The 24,193-nt window shown below is 39.3% G+C and overlaps 1 protein-coding gene and 1 long non-coding RNA gene across 4 annotated transcripts in view; one reads left to right on the plus strand and one right to left on the minus strand.

Moving 5' to 3' along the window:
• LOC122575688 (fibroblast growth factor receptor homolog 1-like) overlaps positions 1-24,193 on the plus strand; it is a 110,675-nt gene that overhangs the window by 24,362 nt on the left and 62,120 nt on the right. Inside the window, exon 2 of one of the 3 annotated variants that reach the window (XM_043745001.1) lies at positions 8,963-9,067. The exons of the other annotated variants lie outside the window; for them this stretch is intronic. The gene's annotated coding sequence lies outside the window, so the exon portion shown is untranslated. The remainder of the gene's footprint in view (positions 1-8,962; positions 9,068-24,193) is intronic. 3 annotated transcript variants of the gene reach the window in all.
• The window catches only part of LOC122575703, an 81,781-nt gene continuing 66,679 nt past the window's right edge, over positions 9,092-24,193 (minus strand). The window contains exons 3-4 of the long non-coding RNA XR_006319513.1: positions 10,982-11,105; positions 9,092-10,896 (exon numbers count right to left, since the gene is read on the minus strand). This is a non-coding gene — a long non-coding RNA (uncharacterized LOC122575703). The remainder of the gene's footprint in view (positions 10,897-10,981; positions 11,106-24,193) is intronic.

The following is a 24,193-nucleotide window of genomic DNA, read 5'->3' on the forward strand; positions in this document are numbered from 1 at the left end:
AAAGAAATACGTCGACGATAGTGGTAATAGTGAAAACAATGTAGTGCCAGTAGTGTAGCTCAATGTATTAGTTGTATAGCAGTGGAACAGCGTATAGCGTGGTGTCGTAGTTTCGCGTATTAGAGAAATATCGTAATAAGGTAGAATCGAAGAGAATTCTGATGGTACATTTGCAACGAAATATCGTGGTAATTTGATAATATGATTTGGTAGAGCAAATAGAATGAAGTATCGATTGAAATATTTTAAATACGTATGACTGTGATACTAAGAGATTCGAGCAATGGAATAATAAAGTCTCAGCCATAGTTCCGCTAATGTAGTGCATTAAATAATGATGGCAAAAAGTAGAGTATAAAAGTACGGTAATATAGTGTAATGTGGTATAATAGTAATACGCTAAGATACACGCAGTATACCTTCGTATATCAACGTTAAAGAGATCGTTCCAATTACCAGAGAATTTCGCTCGGCTCGACAAACAGATTCCACGAAACATAGCGTGGCAACGAACGCGATCCACGTTTATTCAAGCATGCCGTGTATCGCGATTAATCGACTTCCTAGTCGACTATGATCAAACGAACACATAAACACGATCTATTCTGCCTCGTGTGGTCTATTGCCTGAATTAATCGATTTATACATACAGGAACTTAAAAAAGGAAGAAGGAAAACAGAAAGACAGTACACGTTAAACCTTTTAGCGAGGGTACGTTTGTAGTAAACGAAATTACAATACATTTCCAGACTCGTTTAATATTTTAATTTAACGAATGGACCAGAAGAAATTGTTTTAGTTCTATGGATATATTCTACTGCTATTGGAATAATTTTATTTAATTACCGCAAGACGATAGTACGATATTCTTAACAAACTGAAAAACAAAAGCTCTTCTTCGGTTATTTAACAATTTTTACGCTATTATATATTCGCAAAAGTTTTCTATGGCGTTTGCAATATTTCTCTATATACGTAACATACGAAGAAGAAAGGTTCGTCGCGAAGAAATATCAAAATACATTTCCAGACTCGTTTAACATTTTAATTTAACGAATGGACCAGAAGAAATTGTTTTAGTTCTATGGATATATTCTACTGCTATTGGAATAATTTTATTTAATTACCGCAAGACGATAGTACGATATTCTTAACAAAGTGAAAAACAAAAGCTCTTCTTCGGTTATTTAACAATTTTTGCGCTAGTACGCGTAATATATTTGCAGAAGTGTTCTATGGTGTTTGCAATATTTTTCTGACCCACTATATACGTAACATACGAAGAAGAAAGATTCGCCGCGAAGGAATACCGAAGCAACAATTTTCTCTTGCTATAGGTCATCAATATTTATAGCTGGCGGCCACTAGCAACGCCTTATGAAGCTATTTGCAGGGACCGATAATACGGCCCCTAATCGTCTGATTGCATAATAATGCTAACCGCAGCTGCGGTGAACCGCAAATAAGAGATGCCCTGATGACTACTCAACAACTACTTTCATTTTCCTTTTGTGCCTTTATTTGTCATTCCTACCGTCACGTTTTCGTTCTCCTGTGATTAGGCTGGCCGACTTCCAGATGAAGACGACAGATAAATTCCAAAATTATGATGTATTAACTCCGCCAAGAACTTTCTCAGAATCTTCCTCCTAATGCAGCTATATCTTTAAGGCCGTTTACAAACAAAGATATCGAACAAGCTCTGTTCTTCGTGGCCAGACATCTATATTATTCGTTGTTTTATTTGGAAAAATTGGAAAAAAAATAGAAAAACATTTATTTAGTCTTGACACAGGACAATATTACTTTCCCTATACTCTTTCTAAAATAAAAATAATAAAATAATCGCTGAAAAGCCATTTAATCGATCTTAATTAAAATTAAGCTTAGCTTCTCTGTATCGTTTCTAGAACAGGAACAGTACAGTAGTTCTGCATAATAGAATCTTCTACCTTATTCTATCTTCCTTTTGCTTCATCTTTTCTTCTACTTTTCTTCCAAACGAAGTTTATCCAAATTTCGTAGACACATTTAAGTAACTGTCTTTGAATTTTCTCAAACTTCTTTCAGCCTCGTATATCGAACGAAAAACTGAAAGTCGAACACGAAAGACTCAGCTCAGCCTGTGAGAATGTCAAGCGTGTCTGTCAAGGATTGCCGATTCTACTGCAATGAAATCCGTATGGACGTTTGCTCGGAAATTAATTCATAGAAGGAACAGAATTGCAACGCGATTACAGGGTATCGTGTGGATCAAATAGAAGGCCGAAGGCACGAAGGAACTTGACGAAGAGACTCGCCAATCACTCGACCTCGTTGCGCTCATTCCGCCAATTACTAGACGACGATGCGTGGCTCGATCATGCGCGCAAGACAAAAGGATCTGTATCAACCGTCCTGAGAAGATTCTCCGCGCGATTATAACTCACGCGACCAACCACGAACCAGAACAGGCTCTTTTATTTGGTCTGCCTTCGATCCAATCCGAACAAGAGTAATTGAGACGGAATTGAAATCGTTGCCTGTTTAACGTTGACTGAGTTCGATTTCTTTATTTCGATTGCAAATCGTCTGTTAATATCTTTCGCGCGGTTTGATAGGTACAATTTATTTTTTAATCTATGTTTAAGGTAAAAGAAAGGAGAATACCTTGAAGAAAGAGTCATGACTCGAAGGATTGGGGTAATTTCTCGAGCAATGTGATAACTTGGATGGAAATTCTCGGTGTTACGAAAAATGTTATGTTTGCGATGTTTTAAGAGTAACTCGATCTTCAGATATTTCACGTGACATTTCATAGGATTTTCAAGTAACACCTTTAATTTTTATTCTTCTCGCTATGTATCTTGCCCTGCCATTGTTGCACCATGAAAGAAATTCTTCTATAAGCCACTGATCCTCGAACATCCGATTAGAAAATAAAATTACCAGTCTCCCAGCGACGTGTCTCCTCGTAAATCGAAGAATTTTGTCTGATTACAAAAGAAAATGAGCGAAGAGAAGAGAAATCCTTTGCCAACAATAACCAAGAAGCATAGTAAATCGTCGTAAAAGCTGCACGTCTATTTAAACCGAAGAATCCATCGAATTTGTCATCAGGATGGCCGATTAACGCTCGAATCTCGGCTCCATTATTGAAAATCCGCGTTGACTACCGGCGGATACCTCCCAGAAGGGTCCCTTTTCCATCGCGTGTATCGTTTCTCAGATAAAATCTCAGCCTAAGCGGCGGAGGACGCGGTCTTTCGTTTGGGAAACGAAAAGGACACGGAGGAGCAGGAGAAATAAAAAGTGAAAAATGAAACGAAAGGGAAAAGAGGAGAAATAAAGAGCAGCATCAGGAGGAAGAAAATATGTGTGGTAGCCAGTGCCGTGTTATTCGATGCCAATCGAGATTAAGGGTGTACAATCTCCGACGTAGAACGGCCTCATTATTTCGTGGCCAGCGACTTCAACCGGTGCCAAGCTGGGCTTAATGATGATTAATGCAAACCCCCGTTGCTTGTTTCATCGTTTTAGAGAAAACAGTCCGAGGGTGAACGAGAAATACGCGTGGCTATGTTCGTAAAACCGTGCCACGAAACCCGTATTATCGCGATTCCTTAAACGGTCATCGGCCAATCACCGCTGCGCCATGATCCTTCGTCCCCGAAGATGACTGATGAGCTTCCATCCAGCTTCTTCCATTATGCTCCGTTGCACCGATCTTCCTTCTTCGAACGATCTTTGTTCCTGGAAATTTGCGATCTCGAGATTTCCAGATTACGTCTGGCACGAAGGTTCCCTGACTTTGCAGACTCGTCAATTTTTTAGGAATCTTCGGACGACGTTTCGAAGTGGTGGAATTTTGCGATTTCGAGGGCTTGAAGATGGCACGATTATAGGATTTATGGTTGTAGAATTGGACCTTGGTACTTTTAAGGATATCGGATTCGTTGTCACCCGATTTTGAGGATTTCAAGACTTTAGAGTTGTTCGTGTATTTTGAATTTCTACATTGCTAAGGAATTTGGAAGAGTTTGCAGAGGCTTGAACAGACGTTCAAAGCGTCTGTCTTTTCATGAGGATAGGTGGTTGATAGATGTGGGAATTTCTTTTCTCTTTGCAAGCAGAATATTTTCTCGCGCTTCTTTCTGATTGGTTTATTGTGGGTCGCTTTGACGTTTATTCAAAGTGGAACACAGCTCCGTCACAGGTTAAAAGTTAATCGCCGCTGCAAGCGAAATTGCGGTCGTCGCTTGGAAGATTTAAATGTCCCTCGAAAAGAACGTAGCGTATCCTACGAGAAAACGAATTTTTGTAACAAAATCAAGAAGATATAGCCGTCAGAGTCTTATTAAAACAATTGACATTGACACGATTGACAACAAGACATTTGATCAATCTATCCAAGACATTTGGACGTACCAAGTTACGTAGTACAAAAAGCTTCTCGAATATCTGAAAAACGATCAGTATGGTACCATCTCGTCTCGTAAAGGACCGAGCTATGATGATTTACCGTACCATTCCAAATATCTCAATTTCTTTAAATTTGACAAAGTCGTAAGATCTAAACGGAACAGTGGCGAGGAAGGAGCTTTGAATTCTGTCTCATAGTCGCATATTCTTCCTCATAGTAAGAGAATAAAGTAAAAAAGACCATTCCAAATATCTCGATTCCTTTAAATTTGACAAAGTCGTAAGATCTAAACGGAACAGTGGCGAGGAAGGAGCTTTGAATTCTGTCTCATAGTGGCATATTCGTCTTTCTCATAGTAAGACAGCAAAGTTGGATGGCAGAAACGGGCCGCAAGGAGTTGCAAATTAAATGGCGCGTTATCTGAACGTTGGCCATCGACAAGTTGAGAAGGAGGCCAATAATAAGCGAAGAAACTGCGCTAAATTAATTTTCTCTGTGGATAATTAAATACAATACCCTGGCATATCTCTGCTGCGTAATAATAAATGAATGGTTATTTCGCTTAAAAACCGACCGCTCTACCCCGATAATCCCGTACATAATTCTACCCTTGCCTCTTATTTGCGTTCATGCAAATGATCAATTTCGTTAATCAAGTACCGTTCTGCAAAACCAATTTCAATCGGCAATAAAAGCAACGAGAGATCGACCGAGTAATTCTATACCGATCCGAAGGATCGAGGGCGTTGGTCTGCACGTGGCCGGAGTAAATTGAATCCTCCATGAGCCAAAATGCGTATGGACGTCCGACGAAAAACGAAGAGTTAAATGTTTTCTTTTCGTCGCCGTAGATAGGCGCGTCTGTCGATCATAATTCACTTCCTCGTTGTTTGTTCGAGAGGATTAAAGAAACAGTGAGATGGAGAAGAAGGCGGGGGAGGGGAACAGAAGAAGAAAAAAGAAATGCGAAGGCAGGAGGAACACACGCACACATACACTCACACACACACACACACACACACACACACACACACACACACACACACGGTCGAGGTGTTGCGCACCGCGAAACGGACTCTCCGCGCAATCTTTTCTAATTATCTCGTTCCAGTGCGCATTGCGACCCGTAATCGGATATGCTAATGAGGAACAGGGAAACGCAACGATGTTACCTATCCTTTTATGTCGCCTCGTACACCCTGCAACCGTCCGACCTCCCCCTATACAGGGTGTCTCGTGCAATTTATTCGCTGGAATGTACCACACGTTCGGAGACAAAAATAATTGGCCAAATATGGCAAGGGAAGTAGGTATCGACGTTGGTTTCGTTAAACAGGTCTCGTTTACGTACGGACACGTAGATAGTAATTTCAATTATTTACTGGCTGATCTATATACTGCAGGGATATACGCGTAACGAGCGGAAATTAAGTGCATAACGCTGATACTAAATAGTTTGATTAGGAACTTTGATATCTATTAGGTCGTCCGAAAAGTTTCTTTCGTTTTATGAGCAAATAATAGACGCACAACGTTTTTTGTTTTATATTATTTTTTCCTCACGTTTGTACGAAGGTGCACTGTTGTAGAAAACACGTTTGCGAAAGAAAGACACTTTCCGGACAACCTAATAACTACGTTATCTGTTCATGTATTTTTGCCCTCGACTATATGTGAAGAGTTGACTGGGAGAAAAGGGTGAGGGTGAATCTTGTAGGATTTTTGGGAAAACGAAAATTTATTTCTCGATATACAACGTGGCAATTTCGTATCTTCTCGCGGATATCGTATCGAAATAAAATACCTTATTCTTCGTCTTATTCTATTAAAATGTAAAAAAGGGGAAAGTACGTTCACACACCTTGATTTCTTGTAACCAGGTATCGTAAAATTCGGGACGATTTTCATAAAAAAATTAATGCGACACAGTCAGCCACATAGAGCACACGTAGAAGCATACGAAAGCTCGTAGAACTCCAATTTTTCGTTAAAATTGGCATTTCTTCTTTTTCCAGCGGACTCTTCTGTGTCGGTATATTAACGTACGTACGTATTTGGTATACTCCACCTTCTTCTAGTCCATGTGTTTTATCCTAACATTTCGAAGGCGAGGAATATTCAAATTACTTTATTATCTTCTTCGCGTGGTTTTTGCTTCTTTTCATCGAGATTAAAATATCTAGTCGTTATCGCGTAACAGCGTGAATAATGTAACTTGAAAGGTGAAGAAAAGGTGAAGGAAACAGGAAATTTCAAGTATTTCGATGTATCTTGAACGATGAAAGAATTCTAGATACGACATGCTAATTAAGCAGAATAGTACGATGCTGCGAATGAAAATCCTTAATTAGATTACAGATAGAGGGAAAAAGTAGTCCTACATGCGATTTTATATCGTTTGTTTATGAACAAAGAATTATAATAATTTATACTGGAATTAACGCTAACCTAACCAGGCCCGGTCAAATGACCGATTTCAAAATTTAATCCAAGATTGTACGATCATTGGAAATTTCTTTTATTCGTCCAAGCTTATGTAAATTATTAAATGAACAAAAATCGAGAAATTGATTAATCGGATGATATAAGAATTTACGTAAACCGAGACGAACGAATAAAATAACAACTACAATTGTATAAACAACGATGTATTTTACAATTTTAAATTAAATTTTGAAACCGGCCATTCGACCGGGCCTGGTAAACCTGGCGTTAACCTTCTCTGTCTGACCAATAAAATGCAGAAAATCGTTCGAAGATGCCTATCGTTGAAGTTACAGCGCTGAGACGCTGTCTCAATGTTCGTATTTCTCATAAAAGGTACGAGAGCAACCTTACTGATTCGGTTCCTGTGTCTCGATTTTCTAAACAAACACAAATTTTATAAATTCTACGACTCTATAACTTCTATAAATTCAATAAAATTTATATTCACAACGCAGAGTACCTGTATTGTTACACGTAATATTATTATATTATTACGCAGTTGTAAAAATCATAAAATACCCAATTCAAAGTTCACCACGATGTTTCGTCAAAAATCTACACCTATATTTCAGTCTCTAATTTTCAAATCGCACGTCCAGATTCGAAAAACCATTCATCTTTACCCAAAAATGTTCATTTCTAATTTTAATTAATTTAATTAAATTTAATTAATTGTAATTTAATTAATTACATTATTAATTTGTAACAAAGTACACGTAGTGATTCGTCGTCGATGTTACACGGCTAACCAATCTACAATTTGTACAATAATATACAACTAAATGATCGCGGATTTTGTCATTAGATGGTATCGATAAAATCCGCAATCGCTTAGTTGCCAACTCAATATATATAAATATATACATCAGTAAATATATTAGGTTGTTCGAAAAGTTTCTTTCGTTTTGTAAGGAAACACTAGGCGCACGATGTTTTTTGTTCATTGAATTATGCACGAACATAATATATAACGAAATACATCATACCTAATTCAATAAAATAATATAAAGCAGAAATTATTATTCATCGATCATCATCTTATGAAACAAAAAAGAACAACCTAATGTATAATACGTAATACTACTTTTTCTAAATTTCTGGACGTGTCTGTCCATACGACGAACTCACTGTCCTTCCAATCTTCAACCCTTTGCAACATTGGCAAATCATTTTAAACCACGCTGGACACCCAGTATAGCCACGTCCTTGTCTTCGCGAGCATTGGGTGCGGTTGGGTGGCGTTGCTCAGCGGCTCGCGACTCTACACGATGCACGATCGGAAGAAATATGGTTGCCAAAGTAATAACCGTATCCGTAAATAACAACCGTTGCGTCTGGCCAGACGATGCAGATCCTCGCGAGATCCTTTGCGATAATTAACCTTCGATATGATGTATTATCGCGTCGCCATCATAACCGTCTTCTGTGCTCGAGTTTTTCCCTTGCGTTAATTAGCGCGGTGCTCGATTAACCAGCGAATTACCGCTACTTACGTGAACGTATCAATCAAAGTCTGAGAAGGAAAAGCAAGATCTACATAGTTACTTATTGGATCTTTCAATGCTCGATCATGAATCATTGGGGAAGAGTCTTTGCGGCTTTTGGAGCGATAGCTCGAATAGGAAGAGCACGATCGTCTTGTCGTGTTGTTTTTGTCAGAGTCGGAGTAATAATTGGAGAGAGAAACGATGGTCGAGAAGATTGAAGGTCTTGAGACGAAGATCCGAGGAATTTGTTTAATAAGATGTAATTACGGTGCAAGCAGGAATGTAAGAGGAGGAATTGTTTTAGTTAGATTTTAGTCTTAGAATAATAAAGATTAGCTTGCTGGGGTGTTAATAACGATTAGAACGTTCAATTGAATTTTTAATGACCGATAATTACTAATAAATCTTAGCCATTATCGTAATTACCAAAGTAACGTTAATTAACTGGACGGAAGATCCAAGAGTTACACAAAGTGCCATTACTCAGTTTAAAACCTTGACAGCAAACTCGCATCAACAAGCGTACTTCAGCAGATACCTTTATCTTAATTTGATCTGTCTGATATATCAAATATATGTATACAGGTTGCCAGGTGTAACTACTGATCTACATTCGTGCGTATAACCAAAGCACGAGTTAGGGGAGTGACTTGTACACACGCTATATGTGCAGAATAATGGCCGTATAACGTAAGTACAGTGGCTACAAAAAGTATCTCTACGTGCTTATTTTCCAACGAAGAGTTTTTGCGTCGATCCTCGCATTTCCACGGTATGACATTTTTGTAATCGCGTAAAAATACTATGAAAATGTCTAAAAGTTACAAACACTTTCGAACATAATTAGCTACCGTTATTACCCGATAAGATACTTTGCTACAAGTTAGAACTTTAAATCTTTCTTGAGCCTAAGTTACTAAGTTCTTCCCATTATTTTCCATCCAATTACATTTTCCCAAATGTTGCAAAATATCTTCACGGTTCGAAGAAAATACGAGGAAGGTCCATAAGCTCGTTTCAATTTTATTTTAAATATCTTCTTGCAGCATCGCAAATACTTTCTCTTTTCTAACACGAGAGTAAGATTGAGAAATAAAAGTTGAAGGATCGTAGCAGGATTAAATTTCGCTGCAAACTTTCCAACAACCCGGCGCGACATCCTGCCATAAATAATGTCCAACGAAATACGAAAGCGCGAGGTAAAGGAGAATCTTAAGAAATGGCCATTTTTGCGTCTCCTTGGCGGACGAAAAATCCTTGCAGGAAATGCAAAAGCGTCAACCAGAAAAGATCTATCCGCTTATCCAGCTATGGAATAATCGTTCATCGGTATCCACGTGATGATCCTTCGCAAACTCTGCTGACAAATCGATGGAAGTTTAAAACAGAACAAATAACGCGAGCCAACAACAAGGTCCAAATTTCGATCGATTTACCAGCAGAATATCCACAGAATTATTTCATCGACGTATTGGTAAATTCCTCGACTGCTGCCACCTTCTTTTCATCTTCGCGCTCGTCTTTCTCAGCCATTCCATCGCGTTTCGTATAAATCGCGTTTGTCGTTTCTTGAGAGATGCTCTTAAACGTGGATCTTTCGTGCTCCAGAATTTGTTCTTTTTTCTTTTTTCGTTCGCAAGGAGATTGAAAAATGGCCATTTGTCGACGTGCTGTTTCCAACGACGAGGACGCGACAGCCGAATGCTTACGTGCACGTACCAAAGATACACGAGGGACAGGAGCGAGCAGTAATTAAGCGATCGTGGGGTGGTGCATCGATTATCTCGGTTAAAGAGCAGCGTGAACGAGAAACGGGACGATAATAATTCCAGCTGAATCACCGTGACAATCTTACACCGATTCGAATCCAACCTACGTCTCTTTACTCTTATCACAATGTACGTACGTTCGTGACAATCCTTCGTGTACCAGCAGCCATTGATAAGATCGATGCTCCTTTTCTCTCTCGCGTAATATAGCGACGAATCTTTCGAGATTTCACGTCGTCCCGCGTCTTATCGCCGTTACACGGGCTACCTTTTTCGCGATTACATTACCGCCAGCCTGTGTTGCCGATCGAAACCGATTGCCCCTGGCTGGAAAGCTGTGCCGTTGCAAGGCAGCCGTAACTGCACCTGACTTGCAGAATAATTGCCTGGAACGCGATACGATCTACTTAGACTCGTTCTCTTTCCTTCTTGTCCGTGAATCGTCGTTCATTTTAACGCGGCTGCCTTTTCTCGTTCTACGTTTCTTTTCTTCGTCCCTGCCTTTTTCCCTTTTTTCCTTTTCTTTCGCTCGCCGTTTCTTCAGTTTGTTTGTTTCTCTTCTTTCTGCTTTTTTTCTTCTTAATTGGCCAAGCGGCTCGAGAGCGATTCTCTTCCTCCTCTTCTCTTTCTTTTTTTAATTGGCCGGCCGATTTGAAATTCAATCGAGGGATCGAGCGTGGTCGTGGGCTCGATAGCTTTATGGCTGCACGTACGGGGATGGTAATTAGTTGCAGGGGGGGGGGGGCATCGCTGGAAATTAAGAAAATAAAGGATACGACCGAGGAAACGAGCCGAGGCACGCGCGTTTCTTTTCGTCGAACGCGTGGTTACCAACTTTTCGGATGTCTAGTTCCTCCGCCTTCTTCGCTCGCCCGTCTCTCAACGATCGTTCCTTCGAAGATCCTTCGACGCAGTCCACTGCTCTCAGAAAGCCAGCTTCTTTTATTCGTTTCTTACACCTGTAAGTAGATTCATATTCAATCGTCAAGAAACTAATTACTTGCATTTCGTTGGTTCGACACGAGAAGATAAATCGGCCGGAGGTTAAACGATAATAAAAAAATATTTCTACTCGGAAATATTTAGCAAGGAGACGAGAGAAAATCAAGGATAACGTAATTCAAGACTCGACACGTTCAAAGTGCTAGAAATAGTCGAGAACCTTTAGTACAGTGTGTTTCTTTTTAATCGTAGGAAGCAGCGACTTTGTCCAATATTAAGATCGCTATCGATCAGAGTACGAGACATCGATCCATGTAGAGAAAGAGAAAGAGAAGAAACGTTCTTCCAGCTTGAGGTCACAGGACGACAAATGACAGGACCGTGTCGTGAACACGTCTGTTTAATATTCCACCCTTCGAGCTCGTCGTGTTTCGTTCGTCGTAATTCGTGGCGGTGAGACCGATACAAACGCGTCTGTCGATTCTATGCAAATCAGGCGATTTCTACCGATCGATGTTTCGGTGTGCCAGATATCAAAGCGTGACATTACTATTTCTGAAGGACTCACCGTGATCAGAGCATGATTCGATCGATAGTTGGAATATTTTCCAACAGCTTATGGCACTTTAATACGCCCTCTGATAAAAATATACCTCGCCTCGTGCGTGACGAGCGTCTCGTCAAATCGTAACATGTGAAATATTCGATTTTTAATCGAATTTCGAATCGAATCGCGGTGCACGTTGTTTAGAATTCTACTGGCTTGGCAACTAAGTGATTGCGGATTTTCTCGTTAAGTCATTATGACAAAATCCGCAATCACTTAGTTATCGGCCCAATACGAGAAGAGACGTTTGTACGCGCGAAAGGTAAAAATCTTTAATTCTGGATTTTAAAACGATACATGAAGATAAAATTATTCATTAAGAAGAGAAAAAGGAAGATCTTACAAAATATGCACGTGCGTACGTGTGAAGCGAGTGTGAAACAGAACACTCTCAATTTTATAGCAATGCGTAAAACGATACGAACAAATCTGCTTGCTAATATAAACAGGAAGCTTTCGAGAATCGATACGACGAAAGCAAACATTTTGAAAATGATAGAAACGAAACTACTTGTTGATAAAGGGGAAGGCTTCGACAATTGATAAACCGAAATTAGACGTTTTATACGTAATTCTAACGTTAAAGAAATTAGCATGATTCCTAAAAATATTAACATAAGTCAATACCCAAGATAAATACAAAGATATTCGAGGAGATTTCGAAAACTGATACAATGAAATTATACATACGATAGAATAATAAACTTGAGATACATATTTGCATGTTCCAGAATTGAGGGTTAATCCTGGATCAACCTAAACCACGCTATCTCCATTTATATCGTAAGCCTCTTTTTATTTAGGAAAAAAAAGAGAAGAAAGAGAAGAAGATTGTTCTCGTGCGATCAGACCAGGGACCACGATGATATTTCGGTTTCACGAAGGTTTCCTGGTGGGTCGCGTGACAACGTTGGGTCGCGTCACCTCATAGTAACGAGCGCTTATTTATCCGACTCGCGATCTGCCGGACCACCGCGACGAAAACTGGTTTCTCTCGATGAATGAACGAAGAGGATACGCGCGCCGCGATCGTGCACCGGTTTCGTCCACCACGCGTTCCATCGCGAAAACCGTAACCAATCCGACCTGCTTTTCGTTAAATAACCCGGTCATGTTTCGCGGTGTCCTGATTCGAAGGATGAAACGCTTCGCGAAAGGGTTGCAATGGATATAGAACACGAGCAAAGAGATGGAACTTAAAATGGAAATTTTGCTCGCGCTGTGTAGATGCGGCGACTTTTAACGAGTCAGCCGCTACGCTAGAATCGAGAAAATTAATAGAAAATTTATATAAAATATGAAACGTAAAAGAGTCGATTCATCCATGAAATAGAAAGCTCTAAGATTTATTATAGTTAAATTATTAATTGATCGTACGGTCACTGTATTTGTCTTTGGTAAAGTCGATTTCAAGTTTTACCAAGATTTACCTTTTGCTGTGAAACCGTAAGAGGAAACATCTATAAACATATAATTAGTAATTAGTGAAAGAGAATTTTTCTCGTAGATTAAAAGAAGGTTCGACTCTGAAAGGGACGAAGAATTTCATTGCGAGTTATTTTGATTACTTTTGTGTTCGTCCTTGATCCGGATCCATTATCGTTTTGGATTCTGGCACAGGAGAAAATCGCGATTTCCACGGGAGGAACAGGTTCTGAAATATTTTCTCACGTGTATCTGTGTGGTGGTTGAATCGTCGTTTGTTCATTGTGCCGGCAAACAAGCGCGTATTGTCGCATCGGAGCGCGACCGTGAATTGTGTCATTGTGGGACGTTACGCGGGCAACGCGACGCTTGTGTCGCATGTGGGCTCATTCTAATGTAAAAGCCTGATTTTACGGTTCATTGTCGCGCGATGAGAAACGAGCCACTCTATGTTGTACGCCGATTAAAGCCAGAGGAACGAAGTATGGAAATTGACTCCGAGCTATGCGTAGTACACTTAGGTTTTGTTCCTTCCAGATACATATTTCAATCACGTAAAAGAAAAAATCGATAGTTTATGGCGAAGCTGTGCATATAACGAATCGAACAAAGTGGAATTTTTATGAATTTCCCGAATTACGAATAAATTTTCCATCGGATCTTTCAGCTCGTATCTCGTATTTTATTACACGACGATTTATAGCGATCGTGACTGAAATACGATTCTAATCGATGGAATATTTCAAAATTAACTGCTTCGTGTCTCAGCTCTTTGCCAACAGTGAAAGAACGCAAACAACAAAATATCAAGAAATTCAGTGGAATTCTAAAAAATCTAAAAATTGTATTATCGCCAACTTATATCCAATCTGTTTTTCATCTCTTTATCAATTGGTAAAAGAAAATTCCACCCTTGGATGGAAGAGATCTCAACTCCCAACTCAACTGTTCCTTCTCTCTTGCTTCCATCTTCGGACTCCGCAAGAACCGTCAAAAATTCCCCAAGCCAATATCTATATACTTAGATATATTTGCTTGCTTCTCAAAGAACTCGAGTGTTCGACTCAACGACTTCCTCATAAACTTTCTACGCTTTCAAGCCAACGTACTCGAGCTTATCCAAACGCCGAGAGACACGCGAAGCTGACTTCCTACGACAAGAACGTTCGAAGGCAAGAACAAAAGCCTATTACAAGTCGAGGGATCGTTGGTGAAATTGCACGTGGCGTTAAATCATAGGCTGGAACGGTGCGTGAAGCACGGTAAAGAGGCAGGCGTGCGTGAAGGAGAGCGTTTGACAGCGTTAGAAAGATCGCCGCGACAAATGATCTCCGTCTCACGGAGCGGCTATCTCTGTGGCCGAGGCTACCAACCTTCGTTTCCTCTGCTTGTAAACGGCTTGTCGTCCGCTGACAACAGTATTTGTCTCTGCAGCCCTGATCGACCAGATTTATACCCGTCGGGCAGACGGTACTACCTATATACGGGGTGTTCGTTTTATCCTATTCAACAGCAAAAAGTCAGCGCTTCTTTTTTCATCGTCGAACGAACGCTCGTGCGGCGACAATTTAGATCTATCGATCGTTCGGGTATTCTTCGTGGCAGACATGAATATTTACTGTTAATGGGACATCGCATTCAAAGATGGTCGAGCGTGTGAAGTATCGCAGCCTTTGACACTCGGATCGAATGAGACACGTTTTGTATAAATAGAGTTCGATTCTCAGGAGTTTACTGATACTGGCAGACGATTTATGGTTATATTGTAATACACGTACTGTATACGGGCTGTTCGTTTTAATTGGAATTTTTCATCTTTTATCGTCGCACGTTCCTACCACGACGATTTAGGTTCGTCCACTCTTCAGGCATTTAATAGCACAAATGGGTATCTGTTGTTAATAGGATGTGGCGTTTGGAGATTTCGACTGAGCAAAATGTGTTCCGATCGACTAGACTTCGATTTTGAGAAATTTGGCAATTCTAACGGGTGATTGTATTACATGTGACGATATCACGTTACGTGTACTGTATACGGGCTGTTCGTTTTAATTGGAATTTTTCATCTTTTATCGTCGAACGTTTCTACCACGACGATTTAGGTTCGTCCACTCTTCAGGTATTTAATAGCACAAATGGGTATCCGTTGTTAATAGGATGTGGCGTTTCGATCGAATAGAGTTCGATTTTGAGAAATTTGGCAATTCTAACGGGTGATTGTATTACATGTGACGATATCACGTTACGTGTACTGTATACGGGCTGTTCGTTTTAATTGGAATTTTTCATCTTTTATCGTCGCACGTTCCTACCACGACGATTTAGGTTCATCGATTCTTTAGGAATTTGATAGCGCGTACGGGTATTTATTGTTAATGGAGCGTCGCATTTAGAGATGATCGATGAAGGATACGAAATCTTGGAATAGTATTTGAAATTTGGATCGAGTAGGACAGGCTAAATGGAAATCGATTGTTGGGAATTTAGTAATTCTAAGAGATAATTGGTCCAAGTTATGTAGAATTCTACTAATTCTCAGAATGGGAAAAAATATGTTAAACACAGCACAGATCCCGTAATTTTGTGATCTTCATTTTGCAAAAGACCACCAAAGAAATACTCTTACATTGTATAATTATTAAAATGACCAAGTCGTAGTGGTATCTTAAACTCGTAATTATTTTAGCAGAAAACTTGCAAACCACATACCTGTCAATTCTATTATTCGCCATTGAAAAACATAGTAAAAGAGCAACAAGAAATAAAGTTATCTTCGTATAAAAATTAAAATCTTCCAACTAAATTTACTTAATGCAAGATCATTGAGGGTTGGTAGCTTTCTGCATAACTTGGCTCAATTATGGCAATGTTATATATTATACGAATATACGGGCTGTTCGTTTTAACGTATCGGATAGGCAGAATTTGTTCTCTTTTATTCTTAGACATTTCTACGACGACGATTTAACCGTATCGATTCTTCAAGTATTTAATAGTAAACGTGAATATTTATCGTTAATTTGGTGTCGTATTTAGAGATGGTCAAACACCTGAGGTATTCGAGTATCTAAGATTTTGATCGAGTAAGAATTTCATTGTCAAGGGACAAATCAGGCAGACTGTTATTTTAATAAACGTCGTCGAACATCCCATTCGCCACGTTATTTCTTCGTATTCGAGCTTCTTAATAATTTTATGGAAATTAGCGTTACAGTATGTGTATGACGTTAGTCGAAGGATGTGACGAGTACGTGACGCACAATGGCGAATGAACTCCACCAGGAAGCGTTTTGCATGCCTCTAAAGGAAACCTCGTGGTAATCGCTTACAACACTGCTAAATTAGGTATTGATTGTTTACGACATTGCTTCGAGCAAATCACACAGGATACGGTAAATCTGCTCACTGAATAAATTAAAGCTTTCAACCTTTCTCGTTTGATAGAACGTGAGATAATTAACGTTCCGTGTATCCGCATTGTTATCCACGTACAAAATTATATCAATTGTATAATAATATTTACACAATTGTATAATAATAATATTACGTACGCGCGTAAAATCTGAATAAAATTGTTGCAGTTGCAATTTACTCATAACTTGCATCGAGACCCAAAATTCGCATCCAGACTATTTTCAATCGTCGAATGCGATATTTTGTCAAGGAAATTTTATGATTTCGTTTGTAATTAAATAATCACAGAGATGTGCCGAATCTTACAATTGTCTCACCGATGCCGGTCGAAAGATTCTTTTGCTACGATCGTAATAAATAGCGCTAACGATAAAAATTAATCAATTCACTGCATTGTCGTATTTTCTATATTTTCTATATTTTCTGACGAAAAGCTAATGCAAACCGTGCTGTGCGCACTTGGCTACTAAACACTCTTTTTAGGAGAAAAGAACGAACAATAAAAATAATGCAGCTCAAGCTGACCATTATAGAGACAAGAAATACACCCTGTATAAGAAAAGAGCATGGAACGAATAGTAGCGAAACGGACACAGAGGGTTTCATCTCAATTGGCGATAATACAGCAGTCGAGTGAAAGCTTGACCATGTCACGATCCGTTACAGCGAGAATTTTTCTCTACTGTCGGTGGTCCTCGGCAAAACGTTACGCTTGATTAACATGAAACGCCCACCGCTAGCTCCCTGTGCGTCTTATCGTAAGCCAGTTCGCGAAGTCACGGCCCGATTAAGCTAAATTCTTTCGACAAGCGGCCAACCACGTCGATTATCTCTCGGACGTCGGCAGAAAAGAACCTGAACACCGTTGGCGCGGCTTTGTTTTACGAGACACCGTTTACGAGGGGAAAGTGGGTGTTTCAGGAGGAGACTTGTGGGACACTATCGGAGAAAATAAGTTACGTACTGAGATCCATTTGTTATAGCGAAGTTGCTGCGTACCGTTTAACACTCCGACTGCCACGCCAAAATCACGTGTTTCGCTCAGGACGCCACGGCAGTATTTTTATTATTCAAAGCATATAATGGCAAAATAATAATAAATGGACGATGTAAGACAACATTCTTCCCCAGTGGGCCGTTTATCTTATTGACGGTCACGGGTGACCATCGTGGCGCCTTGGTAACAGCTGAAAGCGACATATTATAACGAGGCTTCGTTTATTTCAGCAAACTATTCGCATTCGTTGTTTCGTCGTAAACAAAACGTGCCGAATATATCGTTGAAACGTGTAGAAGATATTGGTAAACGGTATTTGCTCGTTCTATATATAATAGCAAGGTATGTTCACACTTCTAACTTCAATTACGTGATTACAAAGCATCATTTACGATTATTTTCTAAGCTGTGTTTATAACAATATTCGTAGATTAGCCCTCAAAGATATGGATGCGAACACAGTGCACCGTTAGATGCAAGATTTGCTCTCATTTTTTTTCATTGATGTTCTAATAAAAATGTTTAATTGTTCAATGGAGCGCTTTTTATTTCAAGGTATCTTCTATTTATCGGTTATATTCAAAATACCCTGACTGTCGATTTTCATACAATTTTTACAATTCTAAGAAGATGAAGCGCTCCGGTCACCAATGACCACCGTGGCAGTCAAAGTGTTAAAAGAGTAATGTAAAACCAGTTAATCACTGAATCTTAAATGCTACGCGATGAGCATAGTCTGGGAATGCGTGATCGTATTCTGAGCTCGACAACAGTCAACGAATAGGATATATGAGTTTGCGTCTTTAATAATTGTGGAAAAAGGAGACTGAAATCATTTTGAGGGATTCAACGTTTCTGTGCCAATGATTTACGATGCGATAGGATAATTTAACGTTGAAAATAATTTTAAACGAACCGATCGCTAAACTGTGAATGCTATGTGATGAGAAAATGAAACAGAAATATACGAAGATATTTTTAATAGTTAAAAGAAGGAGACGGGAATCCATCATTTCAAAGGATTCGATGTTTCTATGCCAATGATTTACGGTACGATAAGATAATTTCAAATTGAAAATAATTTTAAACGAACAGATCGCTAAACTGAGAATGCTGCGATGAGAAAAATGAAATAGAAATATACGAAGATATTTTGAGCTCGCTAAGGGTTAACATTAATTATCAAAGTTGTATACGTTCGCGTCTTGAGTAACCGTAAAAAGAGGAAATAGAAATCCATCATTTCGAAGGATTCGACGTTTTTGTGCCAATGATTTACGGTACGATAAGATAATTTCAAATTGAAAATAATTTTAAACGAACCGATCGCTAAACCGAGAATGCTACGATGAGAAAAATGAAATAGAAATATACGAAGATATTTTGAGCTCGCTAAGGGTTAACATTAATTATCAAAGATATATAGGCTCGCGTCTTTAGTAATTGCAAAGAAAAGAAACTGGGATCAATCATTTTGAAGGATTTAAAATTGTGGCGTGTAAAATTGATGAGAATGCAATAGAAATATACGATCGTATTTTATGCTCGCTAAGAGCTAACATTAATTATCAAAGATATATAGGTTCACATCTTTAGTAATCGTAAAAACGAAGAAACTGGAATGCATCGTTTTGAAGGAGTTAGAAAGATGGCGTGGAAAATTGATGGGAATGTAATAGAAACGTATGATCATATTTTGAGCCCGCTAGGAGTTAACATTAATTATCGAAGATGTATAGGGTCATATTTTTAGTAATCGCAAAAAACGAGGAAACTGGAACCTGTCATTTCGAAGGAAATGTGTTCGAAATTTATATACCAACGATTTACGACATAATTAAGTAATTGAAAATCGAAGTTAATTGGAAAGTTTCTACATTGTAAGTGAGTAATTTATTGACGCAACGATATCTCGTGAAAGTATCTTTTTCTCCATATTTTCTGAATGAACCTTGCATTTTTCACACGGCACTGTATATTTTCATTTTCATGTTTTCCAGCTACGTGAAAGAACGATATGCACGACGCATACGCAGAAGAATAATATCGCGTATCGCGTAGTTATACTGTTTCGTCATAAAATTGCAAATTGCGTGTCAAAGCCAATTACGATGAAAATTAAATTCCACTGATTGTAATATATGTAGAATCATGAACGTAAGAAACGGCTGATAAAATTGCAACAGCTTTCTTAGAAGCTGTAATAAATGTACATGAAACCTGTCATTGGTGTCAAAAAATGTGAATCAGTGTACGTACGTATACACACGCATGATAGTTTTATATTTGGCCGAAAGAAGTTCATGGCGATTAAACGAAGACTTTAATCGAGTCTCTCGTGCGTGAAAATGTATAGACGTTGCACGTCAATTAGGTGTGCGATCTACAACGATTTCTCGTCGTTTAGACGCTATAAGCTAAAGCTTGGACAAATGGGTTGGCCGCGATCTAATGATTACCTAGAGGCAACGCTAACTAAATCTGAACGCCAGGTAAGAAAATCCATTTTTCCACGAGATTATTACACCACGAGGTAATGACAAAATTATCGTATTTTTATACATTTTAATCATACTCCTAAATGTTACACATAGTACATAAAACATAATGAAACATAGATAATATAGAAAAAATATTGAAATATTATACATATTATGAACGATTAGTACGAAACTATTATACCTAATTTGCAATTGGCACTGCCCTAAACTTTTAACGACTATCGTATACGTTTTAACACTTCTTAATTCGTAGCCAGAAGCGTTCTAGTTTGTTACATTTATTTAACCACGAAGGTAAGTAGGATTAAAAGTAACAGTTTTACCAGTCATCGTCGAGCTAATCGACGTGAACGCGATACGCGGTGCGTCGTAACGAACGTTACGAGATTCAAAAAGTCCGCATACGTTAAAATCTTCGCCTTATCTCTAACTCAGATTCAGCTGCAATCAAACATACGATAGTCATTTATTATTCACGTTACAGTAGCACGCCAGGATAATTTACTTATAATTTTCAATGAGAATTGATCGTAAAATTCTTCCAAATAAAAAAAAAAGATCTCTAACTGTTGAAATTCCTGCGCGTTTCCAACGATCGGAAGCAACCACGACAAGCTAACGGAAGAAGACAACGATAGAAACGGCTGCAAACCGTCGTATTGAATTTTTCTACGGTGTCCTTTGTACCACGAATGATTCAGAATAAAAATTCGAAGAAACGGCCAAAGGTACCGAAGAAGCCGTCGTTGCCGGAAAGATCATCGACGACGTCGCGGGCCTCCCGTCGCGGAGGAAGTCCTCTAACGAACGAAACGTTCGTTCCCTCGTTCGAATAATACGCAGCAGATGCCAACCGTTTCTCTCGTCCCTTTTGCAAAGCAGAATTTTATCTCGAATTACCCGATCGGAGATTCTCGTGTAACTCGCAGTTAAGATACGCCACGCATCCGTAGAGCGGCGACTTGCCATCGATTAGCCAGCTTTTAGCCTCCCCTTACCTGATAAACGATCGATGTACTTTTCTTGTTTCACGCCGAGCAATCGGAATTAATTGGAGAGGACGTGCTCATAAGCGGCATTTTCGTTCTCTTTCCTCTTTTTCTCTTGCTCCTTTGTATGTTTTTTTGGTGGACTCGGGAAAGGTGGAGCATCGATGGCGATGCCGTGATGTTAGGTTATGTGGAATATTAATGGGTCATTAAGCGACAGTGTTGTTTGGTTTCGTTCGGTTCTTTCTTTCCTTCTTTCCTTCTTGTTCAAAGTCGAGAGTTTCGTGCAAGTAAACAAGTGGGTTTATTTCCATGTTTTATTAAGTACAGTTTATCTCATATTCGTTTAACCCTTCCTGTTTTGCTTAGATTTATATGATCCAATTAATTGCCTCTTTAATTCAGTCTGACTTTTTCATATCGAACTTTCCTCAAACTGGTTTTATAACGTTCTTTCTTTTTGTCTTTTTTCCTTCTTTTTATACGTTGTATACCAGGACACGCGAATGAATTTATAGGTTTGTTGGATTTGTATCTTTGTTTATGAACGTTGTAGCACTTGTAAAGGATGTGGTCGACGATTACCTGTATAGCATAATTGGTGTCAATTTTTCCACACGTAACAGAGGAGTTCTGTCTTTGAATTTACCATCCTCCGATATCGAACTAGATTTATAACACGGATTATACGTATTCCCAACAACGGCAGATATTATCCGAGAAACACGCATTTTATTCAATTTATCCGCGTTAGATTTCGACGTTTCAACGGTTAATCCTCTTTCGCAAAAGATAATCGCAAATATATTCTTCTCATAACTCAGCGGAATTGAGAAACTGAGAAATTGAGAATATTCTAATCTTAAACTTGTTGAGGATTGTAAAATAAAAGATCCACGTTCTAATCTCGAGCGTAGAAGAATAATAGAAAAGAAGCTTTTCTCGCCCGATTCTGTCCTCCTTTTAATTTCAATCTCAACGCTGTTGCACGGTAAAGCATCGTGACGAAGATGAGACAGTCGTGAGACGAAGCGAGCGAACATCCCTTCGTTTCGTAAAAATGATTCCGCGAAGACGAGAAACGATTTCTGGAAAACGCTGGTGGATCAGTTACAACCGCTGCAAGTCCCTCATCCGATCGATTCTCGAACGGAACCCTACGAGCAGCATTTTCAACGAGACTTCAATGAAACCCGGGTGGCGGCGACGTTATCGCCGTTTGATCTCGTAAAAGGCCATTGTTGAATGCGTTCACGTAATTCAGGAAACGTGTACGTGTCCGTTTCGTGTCGGGCATATCATCGGCGATAGTCGTTCTTCGTCGACCGTAGTAGCGTCTTCTCTCGTCCCGCGCCTCCGGGGCACCAGAATGCACCGCAGCGGAAGTACGTCGTGATTTGCCGCAGCGCCGGAAACGGCGCACGTGCGTCGTCGTTTTTGTAATTCATTCAGTGCGTTCCGGGAACCCGTTCGGGGATGCTGTTCATTTTTCAACGGACAATGAACGTCTCCGAAATCGTCGTCGGCGGACAGTTGAGGTAATTTGTAGCGGGACGATACCCGGTGGGTAACCGAAAAATTGATTGAAACGCGCTTGTGGAAAACACCGCGGCTGCCAAAATTCGAAAGGTTTTTGATTTTTTCTTGGAGACTGTTAGGCGTATGAATTAGAATACCGTAGGATATAATTTAAACGCGATTTCCCTTCCTACGTAGTTATTAATAATGCTAGAACATGGTGTCGCAACGTCGTCTCTGTGGAGAGAGATACAAGCATCGATAAACGTTGGTTAATTGTTTCTTGACTTTTGTCTCCGTCATCCGTCCGAGTGAATGGAACTTTGAGTTGTTTTTTCAAACTAGCAGGCGGCACATACAGCGTTCTCTATGGGTACACCTTCCCTTTTCGTGAATTTGGACTACGTTCGTGCGTACTTAAATTTTCTTTCCCTTCTGAAAAACTAGTTTCTTGCCACTTGCTTTTTGCTGCTTTTCGCGAACACTGTCCGCATTATCTTTATGGAGAAACAGAATTAAAAGGATAGGAGGAGTTCACGTCAAAGTGAACTTAAAATGAGAATTGTGAACGGGTACGGAACTGAAGGAGAAGCTGGCACACTATAGATGAGTGGAAACGCTATGAGGGCCACAAAAGTGCTTGTGAAAAAGATTAATCAGAATTACAGGAAATACGTTTGTTAGTATGCAAAGACTGGGATAAAAATCTTAGCTCGATTAGAAAGCGATGTTCGTCGAATCGGTACGCACAGTCGTTTCAATATTCGATACGTCTATTGAGCACTGAATTGTGAAATAACTAAAAATATAATATCATCCTTTATGTGAATTTTCAAACTACTAAGAATGTGGCTTCTCCCGATTGAATTTTAAAATTAGGAAAAGCTCGTTTTTGAAAAGTTTTTACCCTCGTTCGAGGAAATCCACTGCATTTATGAAGGAGAACATTGAAATCTAGCGATTCTGTGATCGAAAATTGAGTAAGAAAAGAACAGAGATAGACTGTTAATAAACTAATAATTGCGTAGTAAAAAGAAAGAAAGGTCGTTCACCGATTAGTTGCATTGTTCAGTTAGGTCAAGAGGAACGCCAACGTCGTTCAATGGCGACTAAGAGGAATTAACAGTTCGCACCTTTCGCAAGCTGACAATAAAAGTGGTCGTTCGACGCAGTGTAATCGAGCCACGCAAACATGGCGTGCGTAACGCTCGTTACAAAACGAATCACACTCGGTCTTCCCATTTATGTCGATATATCCCGACTGTGGTATGTATGATCGTCAGTGTTTGACAAACATCGTGCCTAGAAAGATCGTGTAACGGAAGAGATAATCGTTACGAGCAATAGAGACCATTTTTAAGTGAAAAATATAGGTAGAACAACAAAGGATGGGTAGAACAAAGGATGAGTCAGTCGATTTATTGGATACTTAATGGAGAACAATTCTTTTTACGTTAGTAGCAGTATTGTAAAACAGCAGTAAAGAGGATTTTAAAATGAAAAGTGTGAAATGGGTGACATTTACTTAATTTATTCGATGCTTAATGGAAGAATCTATTTTTAGTAACATACTAATAGGTAAATAGCCGGGAGCATCAACATAAAATGAAAAATACGTACATATGTAACATGGGACTAAAGTTCAATTAAGCTA

Source organism: Bombus pyrosoma, linkage group LG15 (assembly GCF_014825855.1).
Source record: "Bombus pyrosoma isolate SC7728 linkage group LG15, ASM1482585v1, whole genome shotgun sequence".
Lineage (NCBI taxonomy): Eukaryota > Metazoa > Arthropoda > Insecta > Hymenoptera > Apidae > Bombus > Bombus pyrosoma.